This window comes from Bos indicus x Bos taurus, chromosome 13, assembly GCF_003369695.1.
Source record: "Bos indicus x Bos taurus breed Angus x Brahman F1 hybrid chromosome 13, Bos_hybrid_MaternalHap_v2.0, whole genome shotgun sequence".
NCBI lineage: Eukaryota > Metazoa > Chordata > Mammalia > Artiodactyla > Bovidae > Bos > Bos indicus x Bos taurus.
The window spans coordinates 17955606-17972526 of NC_040088.1; the positions used below are offsets into that span (position 1 = coordinate 17955606).

General features: G+C 51.0%; 1 protein-coding gene across 5 annotated transcripts in view; it reads right to left on the minus strand.

Annotated features, from left to right (window-relative positions):
* The window catches only part of DLGAP4 (DLG associated protein 4), a 201853-nt gene that overhangs the window by 129175 nt on the left and 55757 nt on the right, over positions 1-16921 (minus strand). For all 5 annotated transcript variants that reach the window (XM_027558628.1, XM_027558626.1, XM_027558627.1 and 2 more), the window contains exon 2: positions 13803-14021. The gene's annotated coding sequence lies outside the window, so the exon portion shown is untranslated. The remainder of the gene's footprint in view (positions 1-13802; positions 14022-16921) is intronic.

Below are 16921 nucleotides of genomic sequence, written 5' to 3' on the forward strand. Positions count from 1 at the left end.
ACCACAGCTACCGAATCTGTGCTCTAGAGCCTGGGAACTGCAACTTCTGAGCCTGCGTGCTGCAACTCCTGAAACCCTTGCTCCCTACAACTTGTGTTCCGCAATAAGAGGAGCCACTGCAGCGAGAAGCCCGTGCACCGCAAGTAGAGACTAGCCCCGGCTTGCTGCAACTAGAGAAAGCCCGTGCGCAGCAGTGAAGACCCAGTGTAGCCAAAAATAATAAATGAGTAGTTTCTGAATGGGAAAAAAAGTCATAAGTAAATGGACATTCCAGTTCTTCTGTGACACCGATTGGAGTAAATCTGCCTGCTTCCTTGCTCATTTTCCCTATTCATTTTAGGTACTAAAAGGGTAGGGACTGCCCCTATCACGTCTCCAAGACTGTATACGTGCCCAGAATACAATATACGCTTGCTGAATCAATGAATTGAGTAGTGCAGTATAATAAAGACAGCCACCATATACTGACAGGGTTCTCTATTTGGTGCTAAATATTAAACTTATTTAAAAACTTTTTTGACGTGGACCACTTTCAAAGTCGCTGTTGAATTTGTTACAGTACTGCTTCTGTTTTACATTTTGGTGGTTTGGCTAAGAGGCATGTGGGATCTTACCTATACAACCAGGGATTGGACCTGCACCCCCTGCAATGGAAGGCAAGCTCCTAACCAATGGACTGCCAGGGAAGTCCCAGGTGCTAAATACTTTATACACACTAATATCTTCCCAACAACTCCCGTGAGGGGCCGCTTTGCAGTGGATGCTGCTAGCTATTTTGCTAGCCGTTTCTCCTCTTGCCTAATTGGCGGAAGTGCCCCGTCAGTGTTTATTCACTCCACCAGCTGCCCCTGAGGCAAGGATGGCCAGGTGACCACACTGATAAATGAGATGTAGGCAAAAGTCCACTGAGTAGGTCTTCTAGGAAACCTATTGTTTTCCTGATAAGAAGGGTAGACTCAGAAAGCATACAATCTTTATTTCCTTTGTTTTGCCTGGAATTCAGATACAACATCTGGAGGTGGAGCAGCCAGTTTGCAGCCATGAGAACAAAAGACACACGCCAAGGATGGCAGAGGCTTGGGCCCTCGATCGCTTGTTTGAAGTGCTATACTGGCCCTGGCCTGCTTCTAGGATCCTTGTTATATAAGAATAATCTCCTGGATGTTTGTATCACTGTTACTTTCTTTATTTCTTCTGTTAAACGCAGCCACATTCAATTCCAATTGATTCAGTATTATAACAAGTGAGGCCCAGAGAAGTCAAGAGATTTTTCCCAAAGTCACATAGCAGGTAAACAGGTGTGGATTGGCCTCTAGGTCTAGTGTGAGTCAGTGCTTCAGCCTATGCCCACTCCCTCACCTGCGTGCTATCAGTTCCAGCCTGATACCCCACACCCAGCACCTGGCTCTCCTTTGACTGCTCTGGTGTCTGGCTTTAAGTTCCCTGATGTCTCCTCTCTTAACTGACTTCACCTGCCAGCTAAATATAGGTTTGGATTCTCCCTTCAAAACTTGACCCTTCTGACTGCCTCCAGCAGTGCACACAGCAGGCTGTCAATCAGTCTTTGCAGGCACATTTCCTGGTTCCCAGCTCTTCCCCACCAGAATCCTATGCCTAGCACCAGAATGACCATCCTCAAGAGCAGTTCTGACTGCACCCAGCATTCAAGGCCCCTAGGATCTGGCTCCTCCCCAACATTTGCTCTTACTGTTCCCTCTGCCCCTGCCCCCATACCCTGTATTTGCAGGTCAGCTCCAACTTCAGGTCACAGTGAGGCCCTCTCTGCCCACCTGCCTCGAGTAGGTACCCACCACCACCAGCCCGCGCACCCTCCTCTCTCAGCCACTTGGTCAGTTTCAGCACACACAATCTTGTTAATTTGCTGTCTGCCATCTATACCCTCCCCCCTGGCCCCACCAGAACTAGAGCTTCTTGAGGGCAGGAAGCAGGCCCATCTTTTCCACCTGTCTCCTCATGCCTGGCACAAGCCCAGTACTAGAGCTCAATCGGGACGTGCTGAATGAAGCTCAGGCTAGCTTCCCACACCTTCCCGCCTCCCCCGTTCTACTCCAGCTGAGCAGCACTACTCAGGCTTCCTGAACCTTCCTACTGCTGCCGAGACCCAGAGCCTCCCCTCAACTCCGCCTCCAGCCAGGCCTTCCTCTTCCTCCGTCCATCAAAATCAAGCTGTTATGTGTCTCGTGCCCTCAGGATGTTGCTTATAACTCAGCCCCAACAAAATTCAAACAGATGGGCATTCCAGACTCCAGGGTGTGAATGAAACTTTGGGACAGAGTGTGTGTGTGTGTGTGTGTGTGTCTGTGCATGCATGTGCACGTGCTGGAGTGTCTGGCCACCAACACTCTACCCTGGATGTGGCAGCTTCTCTATGTTCCTTTTCTTGCAAGTCTGTCTCTGGTCACCTCTGTCTGAGCTCATTTTGAGATGCTCCAATGTAGCTAGGTAGCTACAGCTGTAAGAAAGGAGAAGAGAAAAACACCAGTGTTTACTAAGCCCCTACTATGCGTCAGGCATTGTTCTAGATCAAATAATAATGATATGATGACGATGATGACAGCTGATAGTATTTGTAGAGCACTTTAGCATGAGCCTGACACCATCCTAAGGGCTTCTACTCAGATAGATGCTATTATTCCCATTTTACAGATGAATAAAAAGAGATTCAGAGAAGTGGAGCCACATCTGCCCAAGGTTACAGACACACAAGTAGTCTTGAGTTCAGGTCTCTCTAATCTGAAACCTGCTTCTCTGTGAGGTTAAGTTGGGCGACGCCCAGGGGTCTTGAAATACAGGGAGGAGGCTTCCTCTTGAAAACTCTCGCTGCCTCTGAGCACAAAGCTGGAAGCCACCCTTCCTGACCAGGGGCTCTCCTGGGGGCACGGCCCAGCTGGTAAGACTTACCCTAATCTGCAAGGCTGTAGCACGGGGCTCTGGTCCCCGAGGAGCAGGCCGGAGGAGTCGTGGGGTAGACGGAAGTCAGTGAGCCGGGGCTTTGCTTCCTCGGAAAGGCTAAAGATTTTCCCAACAGCCAGGGCCAAATTTATCTGCCAATCCCCCGAAGAGCTGATTCCAGCGTCTGTCTGGAAATGTCAGCCCGTGTGGTTGGAGGAACGCAAGCAGAGTTTTCCTCTAAATAGCAGGAAGCATATGGGAGGCGGATGGCGCCCGCCACCCCAACCTGCCAATTCTCACTCAAGCAGGAGCTAAAAGGGGCCCAACAAGGGTCTGGAATTCCTACCGACCCTGAGGGGATGGGGGGAGGGGAGGAGCTGGAGACACAGACAGTGGCAATGAGAAGGTCAGAAAGCGGATCCTGAAAGGGGGTCGGGCAGGACCACCTGACCCACACGCTGCAAGTGGAGGTCCTCGGATGGAAGTGACACACCCAGGAATTTAGCGTAACGTCAACGGGGAAAACCACTCACAGAGCACTTGCTCTACGCCAAATCTGGGTTAAACACTTTATTTGGATGATTTCACTTAAACTTTGCAATCAACTCTAAGACAGGGCTGCTATTTCCCTCCATATTACAGATCAGCAAACTGAGGCTCAGAGAAGAAAAAAACATGAACTCAAAGACTCTCTGAGCTAGAAAGGACCTTCCAGATTCTCAGCAGAATTACAAATACTCTACAGACTTCTTGGTCAAGTTGTGATGCAGCTGATGCTTGAATACTCCCATTGACAGAGAGCTCACTATCGTCTGAGTTAGCCCATCTACAGAGAATTCTTTGTATCCAAAATATTTCCTAACCTTAGCTGAAATCTCCTTCCCTGGAGCTTTTTCCCTGGGTCTGAGTGCCAGACCCTGCCCCTGCCTTCCCTCACAGAGAGAAAAAGGCAGGGAGCAAGGCCCCCTCAGGGTCTCTGGATTCCCTTCTGCAGGTGACACACCCAAGTTCCCTTGGCCATCTCTGCACCCCTGACCATGATAACCAGAGCAGCCCCCAGTCACCAGCACTTAATGTGTGCCGGGTACTGTGCAAAGCCCACCCACTCCCAAATCCTCCTCTGACCCTCCCCCCAATTCCTGGGGAGGGACTACCATCAGCCCATTTTACAGAGAAGCAAAATGATGCTATGCTTCATGGGAAGAAGAAACTTGTCTCCAACATTCAGCGGGGACAGGGGGACCCTGGAGGTCTCACCGGGTTGCTCCTCTAAGTCTCACAAAAGTGGAAGAGGTTCCTACTGGTCCCACCTGGGGACCATCTCACTGACACTGAGCCAGTCTTTGCCAGGCTTCTCCTCCACACTGGTCCACAGTGCCCCCAAACCCCACAGCCCCCTCCTCCCAGGACTGAAATGAATCCCCCCTCCCATTCTGCAGCACCTGCTAAGTCCCCAAGTCCTGTTCAGTCTCCCTGCTAACCGCCCCTCTGAGCCATTGCCATGGTCCTGCCCTGCCTCACTGTCACCAGCTCAATGTGCAAGTTTTTCTAACATTCAAACTGCCCTGCCCTTGGCTCCCTTCTACTCCAAGGATCAAATGCAACCCCCCTGGCCCAACAGCTGAAGCCTTCCTTCCTGGGACAACATCTCCAACCCTCATGCCCAGTGGCCTTAGAGCTTAGCAGGAGCAGGTCTGCAAAGACCTCGCCTTTTCCTTTACTTGGTTCAACCTGCTGCTGAGTCACTTCAGTCGTGTCCGACTCTGTGCGACCCCATAGACAGCAGCCCACCAGGATGCCCCGTCCCTGGGATTCTCCATGCAAGAACACTGGAGTGGGTTGCCATTTCCTTCTCCAATGCATGAAAGTGAAAAGTGAGAGTGAAGTTGCTCAGTCGTGTCTGACCCTCAGTGACCCCATGGACTGCAGCCTTCCAGGCTCCTCCATCCATGGGATTTTCCAGGCAAGAGTACTGGAGTGGGGTGCCATCGGTTCAACCTGCTCAGTTGTTTCTCCTGAAGAACCCCTATGCATCCTTCAAGACTCTGCTCAGAGGGACAGAATCAGTGCTCTCGCCCCAGACACCCCTGAGTGATTGACACCTCCCTCTGATCTGCCATGTGTCGCCTGCCATCTGTGAAGGAGGCATCGCTGTCCCCAGCTGAACTGTGAATTCCCCCTGGGCAGGGGCTGCCCTAACGTACTGGTGTAGCCTGGTGTCTAGTATAGCGCCTGGCACAAGGCAGGTGCTAGCAAATGTCTGAGTGTGAGAAGAAGTGATTAAATGGGGACCATGGGGCACAATGAAGTATTAGAGATGACCCATAAAATATGGTTCATGCGTGTCACAGCTCTGATGTATCAGAAACAATAAATGCTGCTGCCACAATAAACAGGCACACAAAAAAGTGTGATTAATGAAGACTTTGCTGGCTGGCTCTGAATTTAGAAGGGTATCGAGACGATCTGGCATGGTTGGAACTTCCAAAAAAAAGCCGTTCAAGTAGATGAAGTAACTGGGGCTCACTGAAGGATGGAAGGAAGGCCATGGAGGTGGCAGGGGTGAAAGAGACTGGGTCCACATCTCAGACTTGCCTCTAACTTGCTCTGTATTGTTGTATGGGTAGCTGGGCCTCTCTCAGCCTCGGTTTCTTGTATGTAAAATGCAAAGAGGGGTTTGGAGAACTGCTGAGGCAGATGTTTGTCCTAAACACTCCTCTGTGATCGGACTGATGTGACACTGTTTGCCTGCCCCCTCCATTCAAGCTGCCAGCAGAGTGTGCAGACGCTCAGGGCTCCTTGGCTTTAGAACCCTCTGGCCTGAAAATGCTATGGTTTTTCCAATAGTCATGTATGGATGTGAGAGGTGGACCATAAAGAAAGCTGAGTACTGAAGAATTAAACTGTGATGTTGAAGAAGACTCTTGAGAGTCCCTTGGACTGCAAGGAGATCAAACCAGTCAATCCTAAAGGAAATCAGTCCTGAATATTCACTGGAAGGAATATTCCAGTGATGCTGAAGATGAAGCTCCAATACTTTGGTCACCTGATGTGAAGGACTGACTCCTTGGAAAAGACCGTGATGCTGGAAAAGATTGAAGGCAGGAGGAGAAGGGGATGACAGAGGATGAGATGTTGGATGACAACACCAACTCGATGAACATGAGTTTGAGCAAGCTCCGGGAGTTGGTGATGGACAGGGAAGCCTGGCATGCTGTAGTCCATGGGGTCGCAAAGAGTCAGATATGACTGAGTGACTGAACTAACTAGAGTCTGAAAATATAGGTCCCTGGCAGCCCTCCCAGCAGGTCATTCAGGAGACAGACCTCCGCACAGGTGGATGAGCAGTGTTCTGGGTATGCCTCAGGCAATGGCAGAACTGTGGACTTGATCCAGTGTGGGAGATGTTTAACTGGAGGTAGAGGGAACAGGGGCTTCCCGGGTGGCTCAGATGGTAAAGAATCCTCCTGCTAATGCAGGAGACCCGGATACGATCCCTGGGTCGAGAAGACCCCCTGGAGAAGGGCATGACTACCCCTCCAGTATTCTTGTTTGGAGAATTCCATGGACCGGGGACCCTGGTGGGCTACAGTCGATAGGGTTGCAAAGAGTCAGACATGACTGAGCGACTAACATTTTCACACTTCAGAGGAAACAGAGAATGAGCTCCCATCTCTGGGGGCATGCAAGCAGTGACTGGATACATTGGGACAGGAATAGAGGGTGACCCAGGGTGGGGAGGAATTCAGACCAATAGATATCTAAGCCCCCCTTAAGGGGCCACTGGGTCTCTTCTCTCCTTCCCCACATGGAGCCTCGACCTGACCCCTTCGAGGCTGTGCTCTCAGCAACAGCCAGACTGAACTTGCTCACATTTCCCTCTTCCCATGACATCCCTCCAAGGCTCCCCATCACCTTCAGGATCAAGTTCAAGCTCTTATCCTGGCATTCAAGGCCCGTGTGATCCAGGCCTGCTGCTGTTCGTTCAGTTGTTGTTCTCCTACAACACAGGCCTCCAGGGGCCTCATGCCTTGTAACTCATGGCCTTGGACACATTGTTTTGTCCACCTACAATGTTCTTCCTGTACTCCTGGCTATTTAGCTTAGGTGTCACCTCCTCCAGGAAGTCTTCCTTGCTCCCATGCTAGGCATCATGTTCTCTCAGCCCCAGTTCACACACCCACGTTACAGGCGAATCATCTGTGGGCTCCTCTCACTTCTCAGGACAGCTCTCCTCCTGGCCCAGAGTGACTCTGACACAAAGCCAGTCGAGGTCTCCTGAACTGAACTGCTGCTTTAGAGATTCTGATGTTCTGATTCCAAAAGAGTCCCCTCAGAGAGATTAGGACTCCTTTTAATAGCTACACTTTTTTTTTTTTTCCCCTGATTATGAAAGTCACACATCTTGGGAATTTAGGTAAGTACAGGAGGGGGAATTTGCTGTGTTTAGCTATTGCTGGGTCTACTTCCCAGGTGGCGCTAGTGGTAAAGAACCTGCCTGATAATGCAAGAGAGGCAGGAGATGTGGGTTCGATCCCTGGGTAGGGATGGTCCCGGGAGGAGGGCATATCAATCCACTCCAGTATTCTTGCCTAGAGAATCCCATGGACAGAGGAGCCTGGTGGGCTACAGTCCATAGGGTCGCAAAGAGTCAGACACGACTGAAGCAACTTAGCATACATGCATGGGTCTACTTCAGGATCAGACTTTGGGGAAGCTATGCTTCCCCATTCTCCACTGATAAAGTTCTAGTATAAATTTCCTCTCCAGCTAGGGGGTGGTGGTGCATAGGCCCAGGATGCCAGTCAGAGGACTTGACTGAGGAATGGGAACACCCACAAATGAGACTGATCATCACTAAGACTCTGTTCTGGGACTTGTGTCTGAGCTATCTCAGAAGAAGTCTTGCATGCTCCTCTGGACAGGCATCTTATTACCTGTACAAGAAAGACCTATAAGAACATAGGAACAACTCAGAGGGAGCAGACTTGAGACACGGTGACTAAAAATCAGGTCCAGTGGTTAAGTCTCTGTGCTTCCACTGCAAGGGGCACAGGTTCGCTTTCTGGTCAAGGAACTAAGATCCCTCAAGTCGCATGGCATGGCCAAAAAAATAAAAAAGTTTAAAATAAATAAATAAACCAGCAGTAAAAAAAAAAAAAAAAATTGGGTCCTAGTGACAAGGTTTGAACCCCTGAGACCAGCCGAGCCTGAAGTTGGACTTGCCTCTAGACTTCACATTCACAAATCAATAAATTCCATTTTTGTTTAAACCCAGTTTGGGTTGGGTTTTCTATCACTTGTACCTACAGAGTACTCTGAGTGATACAAGCAAAAATAAAAATAGAATTTGCCTCTATTTCACCATTCAGAGGAAACCACTATCAACAGTGAAATGGTTGTCCTTCTGGGCAGGAGCATGCATATATTGATATTTCTTAACAAAAATGAGATCATACAATATACACCATTTTATAATCTCCTATTTTTCCTTCAACAATGCACTGTGGACATGTTTCCATGTCAACAAGTATAGATCTATGGCATTGTCTTCACTGCCACTGAGAACACTATTGTCTGGCTGGACCGTAATTTATTTAACTATCTCTTGCTGATAGATGATTGGGTGGTTTCTAATTTATCACTGTCTTCAGGAAAGGTGCAGTGAGCTTACTTGCAAAACGCATATGCTTGCTCTTGCTGGATTATTTATTACTAAGATTCCGTGATTTCGAGAGTTTGACTTCACAGTGTTAGTTTCTCTGCTTGAGATTTCAGATTCCCTGAGTGTCTGGAAGGTAGCATCTGTCTTCCCAGGCAGGATAAATGGTTATCAAAAAAGCAAATCCAGGGCATCTCCATTAAGAGTGTCTCTGGCGAGAGACTTCCCTGCTGGCACAGTGGATAAGAATCCATTAGCCAAATGCAGGGGACTTGGGTTTGATCCCTGGTCCGGGAAGATTCCACATGCCTTGGAGCAACTAAGCCCGTGTGCCACAAGTACCGAAGCCCTCCGCAGAGCCAGTGCTCCGCAACAAAAGAAGCCTGTGCACCGCAGCTAGAGAGTAGCCTCCACTCACTGCAACTAGACAGCCCGCACAGCAATGAAGACCCAGAGCAGCCAAAACTAAATAAGTAAATAAAATTACATTAAAAAGAGATGTAAATGTGAAAAACAAACTTTAAAAAAAAGTGTCTCCAGCGAGAGTGCTTATTGGCAGACCCGAGTGAGTCGGTGACGATGTAGTTGGGGAGCGGGGGTCCAGGGTGCTGCTGGCTTGCAGTCCAGCCAGCCATGCGCACCCTGTTGAGCTGCGTGCCTCCCTGCGCCTCATCCCCCACCTGGGTCTGTCTCTCAGTAACTGAGGGGAATGGCGAATGCGGGGACCAGCCAGCACCGAGGGTCCCAGTAGGATGTGATGAGCAGATGAGCACACAGGAGGTAGCTATCACCTCTGGAGGTCACAGTGGGAAAAGCAGCGGCCACCAGGGATCCAACAGTGGGATTGTTCCAGACTTCTAGTTCTCCATAGTTCGCTGAGGCCCCACAACCCCCGTCTGGTGCCATTATGCAGGCATCCTACCCCATTCATCTTTATAATGTCACCATTCATTTCCTTCAGCGCAATGATGGAGTCTCTGCTTATTCAGTTAATTTGTTTGGGTGTCTGTATAATATCTGTCCCTCCCCAAGGCTGAGCGCTCTGCGCGGGGCACAGACTAGCAGGGACTAGTCCTCAATAAGGGCTTCCCAGGTGGAGCTAGTAGTAAAGAACCCGCCTGCCAAGTCAGAAGACATAAGAGATGCGGGATCGATCCCTGGGTCAGGAAGATCGCTTGGAAGAGAGCACGGCAGTTCACTCCAGTATTCTTGCCTGGAGAATCCCATGGACAGAGGATCCTGGTGGGCTAAGGTCCATAGGGTGGTGAAGAGTTGGACGCAACTGAAACAACTTAGCACAACACAGCACAGCACTCCATAAATGTCCCGGGAATAAAGAAATCTCTAACTAATACAATTATGTAAAGTTTAAAAATAAAATAAAATTAAAAAAAAAAAAAAGAAAAGAAATCTCGCTGGGGCTGGCGCCCTGTCTGTAGAGCAGGCGTCTCTGCTTCTGGGCTTGGAGACACCTTCTGCCATGCCACCCTCTGGACCACATCCCCAGCGCCTGTTTGGGGACCCACAGATCTGCCTTAGAACTTGACTCTGTCCATGGGTTGCTTGGAGCTTCTGTGTCAGGTGCCTGCGCTGCTGGGACCCCCTGCCCCAAGTGGCGCTTACTGTACCCACAGGACACTGGGCCCTGGAGATGGCCAAGCTGATGGAGCAGCTCCACCCCTCACTGGCAGTGTGGACTTGGGCCAGTCATCGCCTCTCTGGAAGCCTCAGTCCCCTCACCTGTAAAATGGGGTGAATTCCACTAATCTCTCGGGGTTGTTCCAAAGATGAAAGGAGACAACGGATGTGCCTAGCGCACAGTGGGTCCTCAGGAAATGTCGCTTCTGCACTACGTGCAGTTAGCTCAGAGGTGGAATCTGATCCTGTCTCACCTGGATGACCTGCTTTTACCTTCAATGATTCCCAGGTGAGCCCTAACCTCCTCCCTCAGTCTGTTCCTAGGGAGACCCACTCTTACCTGTCAACGCTAATCATTTTTTTTTAATTTGTTTTGTTTTGGGCTGCCCTGGGTCTTAGTTGTGGCACATGGGATCTTTTGTCACAGTGCGCAGGCTCCACAGCTCCTGGGCTCAGCGATTGAGGCGTGGGGCTTAGTCACCCTGTGGGCATGTAGGACCTTAGTTCTCTGGCCAGGGATCGAACTGCGTCCCCTCCATTGCCAGGTGGATTCTTAACCACTGGACCACCAGGGAAATCTCTGTCAACACTTATTCACTGGTTAAGTGCTCTGCTTTGACCCCTTGTCAGACTCAGATACCTCCCGTGTTGCCTACAACACAGACACCCATCTGGTGTCCTAAGGCTTAAGAACATAATGGTGTCGATGCATGTCTGAGGGACAAATGTAGGAAGCCCTGCCCTTTAGGGGCAACTTCCTAGCCCTCGATTTCAAACACGGGACAGTGATATGGGGCTGGGTCCGTCTGTCCTGTGTCTCATCCCATTTCTCCCAACTGAGTGCCCTTTGATTATATAATAAATAACACTATACTTCTCAAAGCCTCACTTCTCTCCTCTGCAAAATGGGTAGAATTATAGAATCTGTGAGAATTTCATGAAATAAGGTAAATGCTTTGCAAAGAGCCAGGCTTTAGTAAGTGCTCAGGAAGTATTAACCATTATGGTTGTAATTGCTTTTTACCTGTTATATTGTGAAATCTAATTCACAGAGAAAAGCACACAAAACAGAAATGTTTACTGTAATAAATGATCACAAAACCACCTGGGTCAGTGACTAGAACACTGCTTGCCCCTAAGAAACCCCTCCTGCCCCACTCTTAATTCTTATATCCTCTTTTCTTCATAAATTTAATCCCTTTCTAGATTTTTATGATCCTGTTACCATTATTAATAATAATAGGCAAATGAAAAAAGAATGCATGGCTGCCCCATCCGCACCCAGCCAGGCTCCTGGACCCCTGGCTGCCTCCGCCCTGGGCACGGAGACTCCCCATCCATTTCCCAACTCTAGCTTTGGCTGTTCTTTAAATAACCAGCTTGTTAGCAAAATAGCAGCAGTAACACCTCCCTCGCTGCCACCCAGGCCTCCATCTTTCAGCGCAGTGCTGACGGCTGTGCTCCCAGCTCGTGCCAAGGAATCCCGTTCTCCGTCACTGGGCCACACATGCCATGGGCTGCCAGCTACGCTGTGTTCTTGGCGGCCAAGATCCTGCCCCCCTGGCTGAGCCCGGCCGGTGGGGGAGGGGGCAAGTCAGCACAGAGCGGCAGTAATTTGAGGGAAGGACTAGAAGGTTGCCAGATGAGTCCTCTCCCCCAGGTCCATGGCTCAGTCTCCCCATCAAACTCCCACAGGGTCACCAGGAGCTTAACTGATGATGAAGACAGTGAAGCATTAGCACAACACCACCATGTCCATGCTCAGTCACTCAGTCATGTTTGACTCTTTGTGATCCCCATGGACTGTAGCTCACCAGGCTCCTCCATCCATGGAATTCTCCAGGCAGTACTGGAGTGGGCTGCCATCTCCTCCTCCAGGGGTCTTCCTGATCCAGGGATCAAACCTGCATCTCCTGTGTCTCCTTGCACTGGCAGGCAGATTCTTTACCACTGAGCCACCCGGGAAGCCCAGCACAATGCCCGGCACATAATAACTGCTCATGAAATGCCCTGCTGTCATTCAGGCTGCACCTGTCACATACTTAGTCCCTGGGGAGGGCATGCAGGACCCTGGGGACCACCAGGAGTATCTGCCAAGGATTAAATCCCACAGACACAGCTCTCAGACCAGGTGGCCTTAGGACATTTTTTTCCTGCGACAGCTTCTCAAACAAATGCAAAAGCTGTCTATGGTCACTACAACAGCCTGGCCAGGACGGCGGAGCTGGGTTGGGGGTTAGCAAATTAATAGGGTCCTTTACATGGTCATTAGTACTAAGTGGGCATCACACAAGTGTGTGGCTCTTGTTCCTGAAGAAGCACTTCTATAAACGTTATCCACAGCAAACTTCCCAGCTTTTTATTAGCCTATGATATTTGCCTATTATCCATATTTATGAGTCTTTTCCCTTCTCATAACCATTCCATTAAGGAGGTTGATCAATTGTTGGCAGATGAGAGAATGGGGACCAGAGGGGCTGGCTGCCCTGCTGAAGGTCTGAGCGGACCGCCAGCTCTCTGGGGTCAGCAGGGACCAGTGGCTGCCCAAACGCCAGTGGGCTCTTGGGTCCCACTGGGGTCTGGGTGGAGGGAGGTAAGAGGGTCTTCCCTCCTCTCTATCTTTCCTTCCTCCCATGAAGACATGAAGATTTACTGTCTACCCACTCTGTGCCAGGCCCAGCTGCTGACTGTCCAGTGGGGAAGGAAGCAATTGTTCCCAACCCTTGAGTCGCTGAGACCAGACAAGGAAATCGATCGTGAACCAACGACCCCATGTCATGGTGAGTGATAGCAGATGACCCTGGGCAAGCCCCTTGAGCACCTTTGAGCCTCGGTTTCCTCATCTGTGAATTCGTCACACCTTCACAGCCTGGGACACGGCAGGAGAGTGAGATGCAGGAGAGGGGTGCCTGGAGCTGTGGCTGGTGACCAGTGGGGTGACCCTGTCAGGGTCCTTGTTGCAGGAAGGGTGATGGGACCAGGTGTGGGTGCACAGAGGCATCCTCAGATGGATGTCAGAGATGCTGCAGGGCTGGGCACCTCGTCCATGTTGGGGTCAGGCACCATGGGCACTGCAAGGGTGCCAGCAGAACGGGCTGGAGGAGCAGGAATGATGTGGCTCCCCAAGATTCAGGAACTCTGAGGACCTCATCTCAGCCCCCCATCCCGCCAGGGGCCCCAGAGGTTCCATGGTTTCCAGCCCAGCTGGCTATTCCCCTTCCCTTCTTGAGCCTGTGTCACCAACCCCCCAGCCCCTTGGGTTTGGAAAGAGCTGGCTTTGGAGATGGATAGCACTGGGCTTTCTCTGCCTCCTTGGGCAAGTGGTTTCTCCACTCTAAGGCCGTTTCCTTTGTAAAAAATGGGCACAATCACTGCATCCAACTTGTGGGTTGCTGGGAGGACTGGATGAGGCAGGGGGTCACACTATAAATTGAGCACAGACACATAGAAGCTCTCACTGAGGTCCCTTCACCAGCACGTGGGCGCTGCTGGGTGGGAAGACTGGGCATTTCCCAACCCATGCCAAGTGCAGGTCGGTGGGTGAGCAGCCCTGACTCCGAGTGCCCAGGCTGCAGCCGTGGTTACTTACCCACCCGGGAGCTACGTGCAGAGGGAAATTGGGAACCAGTCGGAAAGCAGCAGGTGGCGTCACCTCAGGAGCAGGCGCTGGACCGAGGGCTAGCACACACATCCTCTGGGCACTCGATCAGAGGCGCTGGCGGAAAGCAGCATGGGACAGGGCCCTCCAGCACCTGGAGTGACCAGGTTCTGGCCACCGGGCACCTGGCAGAGGGGGAGGCACGGGAGCCTGCAGGAATGAAAGGGAAAGTGTTAGTCACTCAGTCGTGTCCAACTCTTTGCGACCCCATGGACTGTAACCCACCAGGCTCTTCTGTCCATAGGATTTCCCAGGCAAGAATACTGGAGTGTGTAGCCATCCCTTCTCCAGGGGATCTTCCCGACCCAGGGATCGAACCCTGGTCTCCTGCATTACAGGAGGATTCTTTACCATCTGAGTCACCAGGGAAGCCTCCCCGCAGGAATGAAGGGGAATGTCAATGAGGAGGTGGCTAGGGGTAATCCCGGGACCCTGAGACCCCTGGGTGGACCCCGGGGATGCTGGGGAAGGGGACACCATGGAGCCATCGGGATAAAAATGCAAGTGTCTGTACAACACCATCCCAGCTACATGGGCCCCCACATTGTTTATCAGAGGCAGATTTGCATGTCATGCATATTTATGATGCTTTCCCCACCACCCACAGAAATCCCACAGCAGCTGGGAAGTTGGGGTTCCAAAGGCTCCGATCCTCCCCCTCTTGCTTGTCCCTCTTTTTCCCTGGATGGGGGCGGTCAGGAAAGGGGCCAGAGTCACAACAGTCCTGAGTTCAAATCCCAGACGAGCCCTCGCTCGCTGGGTGACAGTGGGCAGGCAGCTACCCCTTTCCGAGCCTCAGTGTCCCTGCCTGCCCAAGGGAAATTAAAGTGCTTCCTCTGAGGGTTTCAGTGAGGACTAGGACGATAACGCAGGTAGAATACCTGGCATCGAGTCTGTGCCTGATACAGGCTTGCAAGCTGGCTCAGTCCCTGACCCTGCACTTGGAGCAGGAGGTGTTGCCTCACCATCCCAGCACCTCCCACATCACACGTCTCATCTCGTCTCACAAGAGAGGCCCAGGGAAGCCAGGTGTCCCTTTCCACCCGCCTCTGCTGAACAGGTGCCATGGTCCCGCTTGGATCTTTAAGTCAGCAGGAACCAGGCTCTCCTGGAGGAGAAAAGGCTCCCCCACCCCCACCATTCCACACCCATGCTCCCAGGAGCCTCTGGGTCGCTCTGGAGGTTTCAGGGGAAGCCCCCGCCCTAGTCCTCTCAGCCTCAGGTGGAGCCATGGAGACACCGAGCTGACATGGAAACATAGAATCCAAGGGGTGGGGCTGGGATCCTAACTCAGACCTCCCCCTCAGACCCAGGAGAAGGGGTCCAGGGGTCAGTTCACAGCAAGAATATGGAGAAAGGGGCAGTGGTCGGTGGAGGAGGCTTGTCTTTTTCTCCTGGTGTAACCAGGACCCTGGAAAGCCCTCACGCTCTCTAACCTCCCTATGTCTGCACCTCTTTTGACCTCATTTCCCCCTCACAACCCTACAGTGTAATCTGCATTTTTCAAAGGAAGGGACTGGGGCTCAGAGAGCTTCAGGAATTACCCCCACTGAGGACGAGTCGGGGTATCTGATTTCAAGACCTGGCGCTTAACCCTACCCAACGTGGCTCTGCCTCCCCAAATGGGGAAATCACCACCCCAGAAAAACAGGCGTAACCATCTGGATGAGAAGTGTTTAAATAGCAGAAAAGGAAAATACTGAACTCCAAAACATTCTGAATTAGCAGACACAAATTCTTAAAAGATTTCAAGATGAACCATGAGGCGTGAAAATTGCCAGTACATGAAAATCCAGGGCTGGGGAGGATGTGTGCCCGACCACGCTGTCACTCTGAGCCAAAGTCAGCTAGAACCCAGAGTGGAAGGAAAAGAGGAGAAGGCCAAGGGAGGGGCAGGGAGTCCCAGGGCTGGCCTTGGAGTCGCCCCTCAGCTTCCTTACTGAGGGGCGGGGGCAAGGCTCTTCCAGACTCCCCGCTTTACAACAGGTGGGAGAAGCACGCGAGACAGCCTCTGAGGTTCTCGCCGGTTCTGACGATGATTAAGATTCCGGTTCTTCCAACAGGAATGAACCCCCAGAACATTATGTTAAGTGAAGAAGCCAGTCACAAAGGACCACATGGTACATGATTTCACTTATATAAAATGTCCAGAACAGGCAACTCTGTGTGGACAGGAAGTAGGTGAGTGGTTGCCAGTCGGGGGCGGGGGGGATTGGGAGAGGGTAACAGTTAAGGGGTTCATGGTTTCTTTTCAGGATAATGAAAAGACTCCAAAGTGGAATGTGGTGATGGATGCGCAGCTCTGTGAATATGCTAAAAGCCACTGAACTGGACACTTTACATGAGTGAATTGTATAGTATTCTATAGAATTCTATATAGTCTATAGAATTCTTTATTGAATTCTCTCAATAAAGCTGCTAGAACAAACCAAACTAAAAGAAAGGTTCTGTGACTTCCCAATGGACAGCGGTCCTCTGGGAGGTAGGGGTTCCCTTGGGGGTTTTTCCACTATGGCCTGGGAAATCAGGGAGCATTTTTCTGAGAATTTCTCAACACAGAACCCTCCATCCCAAAGGCCTTTGCATTTGACTTTCACCTCCTCCAGGAAGCCCTCTCTGACCTCCCAGCCAGGCCAAGTCCCCAGTTCCTAGGACTCCCTCAGTTTCTCACCACTTATCATGCTGATGTGAGGAAGTCATAACTATGATCACTGGTTGACACTGCTTCCTCCATCAGACTGGGAGCTCCTTGAGGGCAGGACCATCATCACTGGCCATCACTGTCAACGCTCAGCACAGTGCCTGGCACACAGAAGGCGCTCCAGAAATGTTTCCTGATTGGACGAATGGATCAAAATTTTAACGCACACTTGATTTCTGGTCCTGGCTTCACCTCATTCCAGCTGAGCGATCCTGAGCAAACCTCCAAGTAACCTCCGAGAGTTTCAACAACCACCACAGAGAGCAGCCAGGTCATTAACAGAGCTGATGGACATGAAAGGTATTTCATAAAGCAGCTTCGGCCAGCGCCCCATCACAGTCAGTGTAGC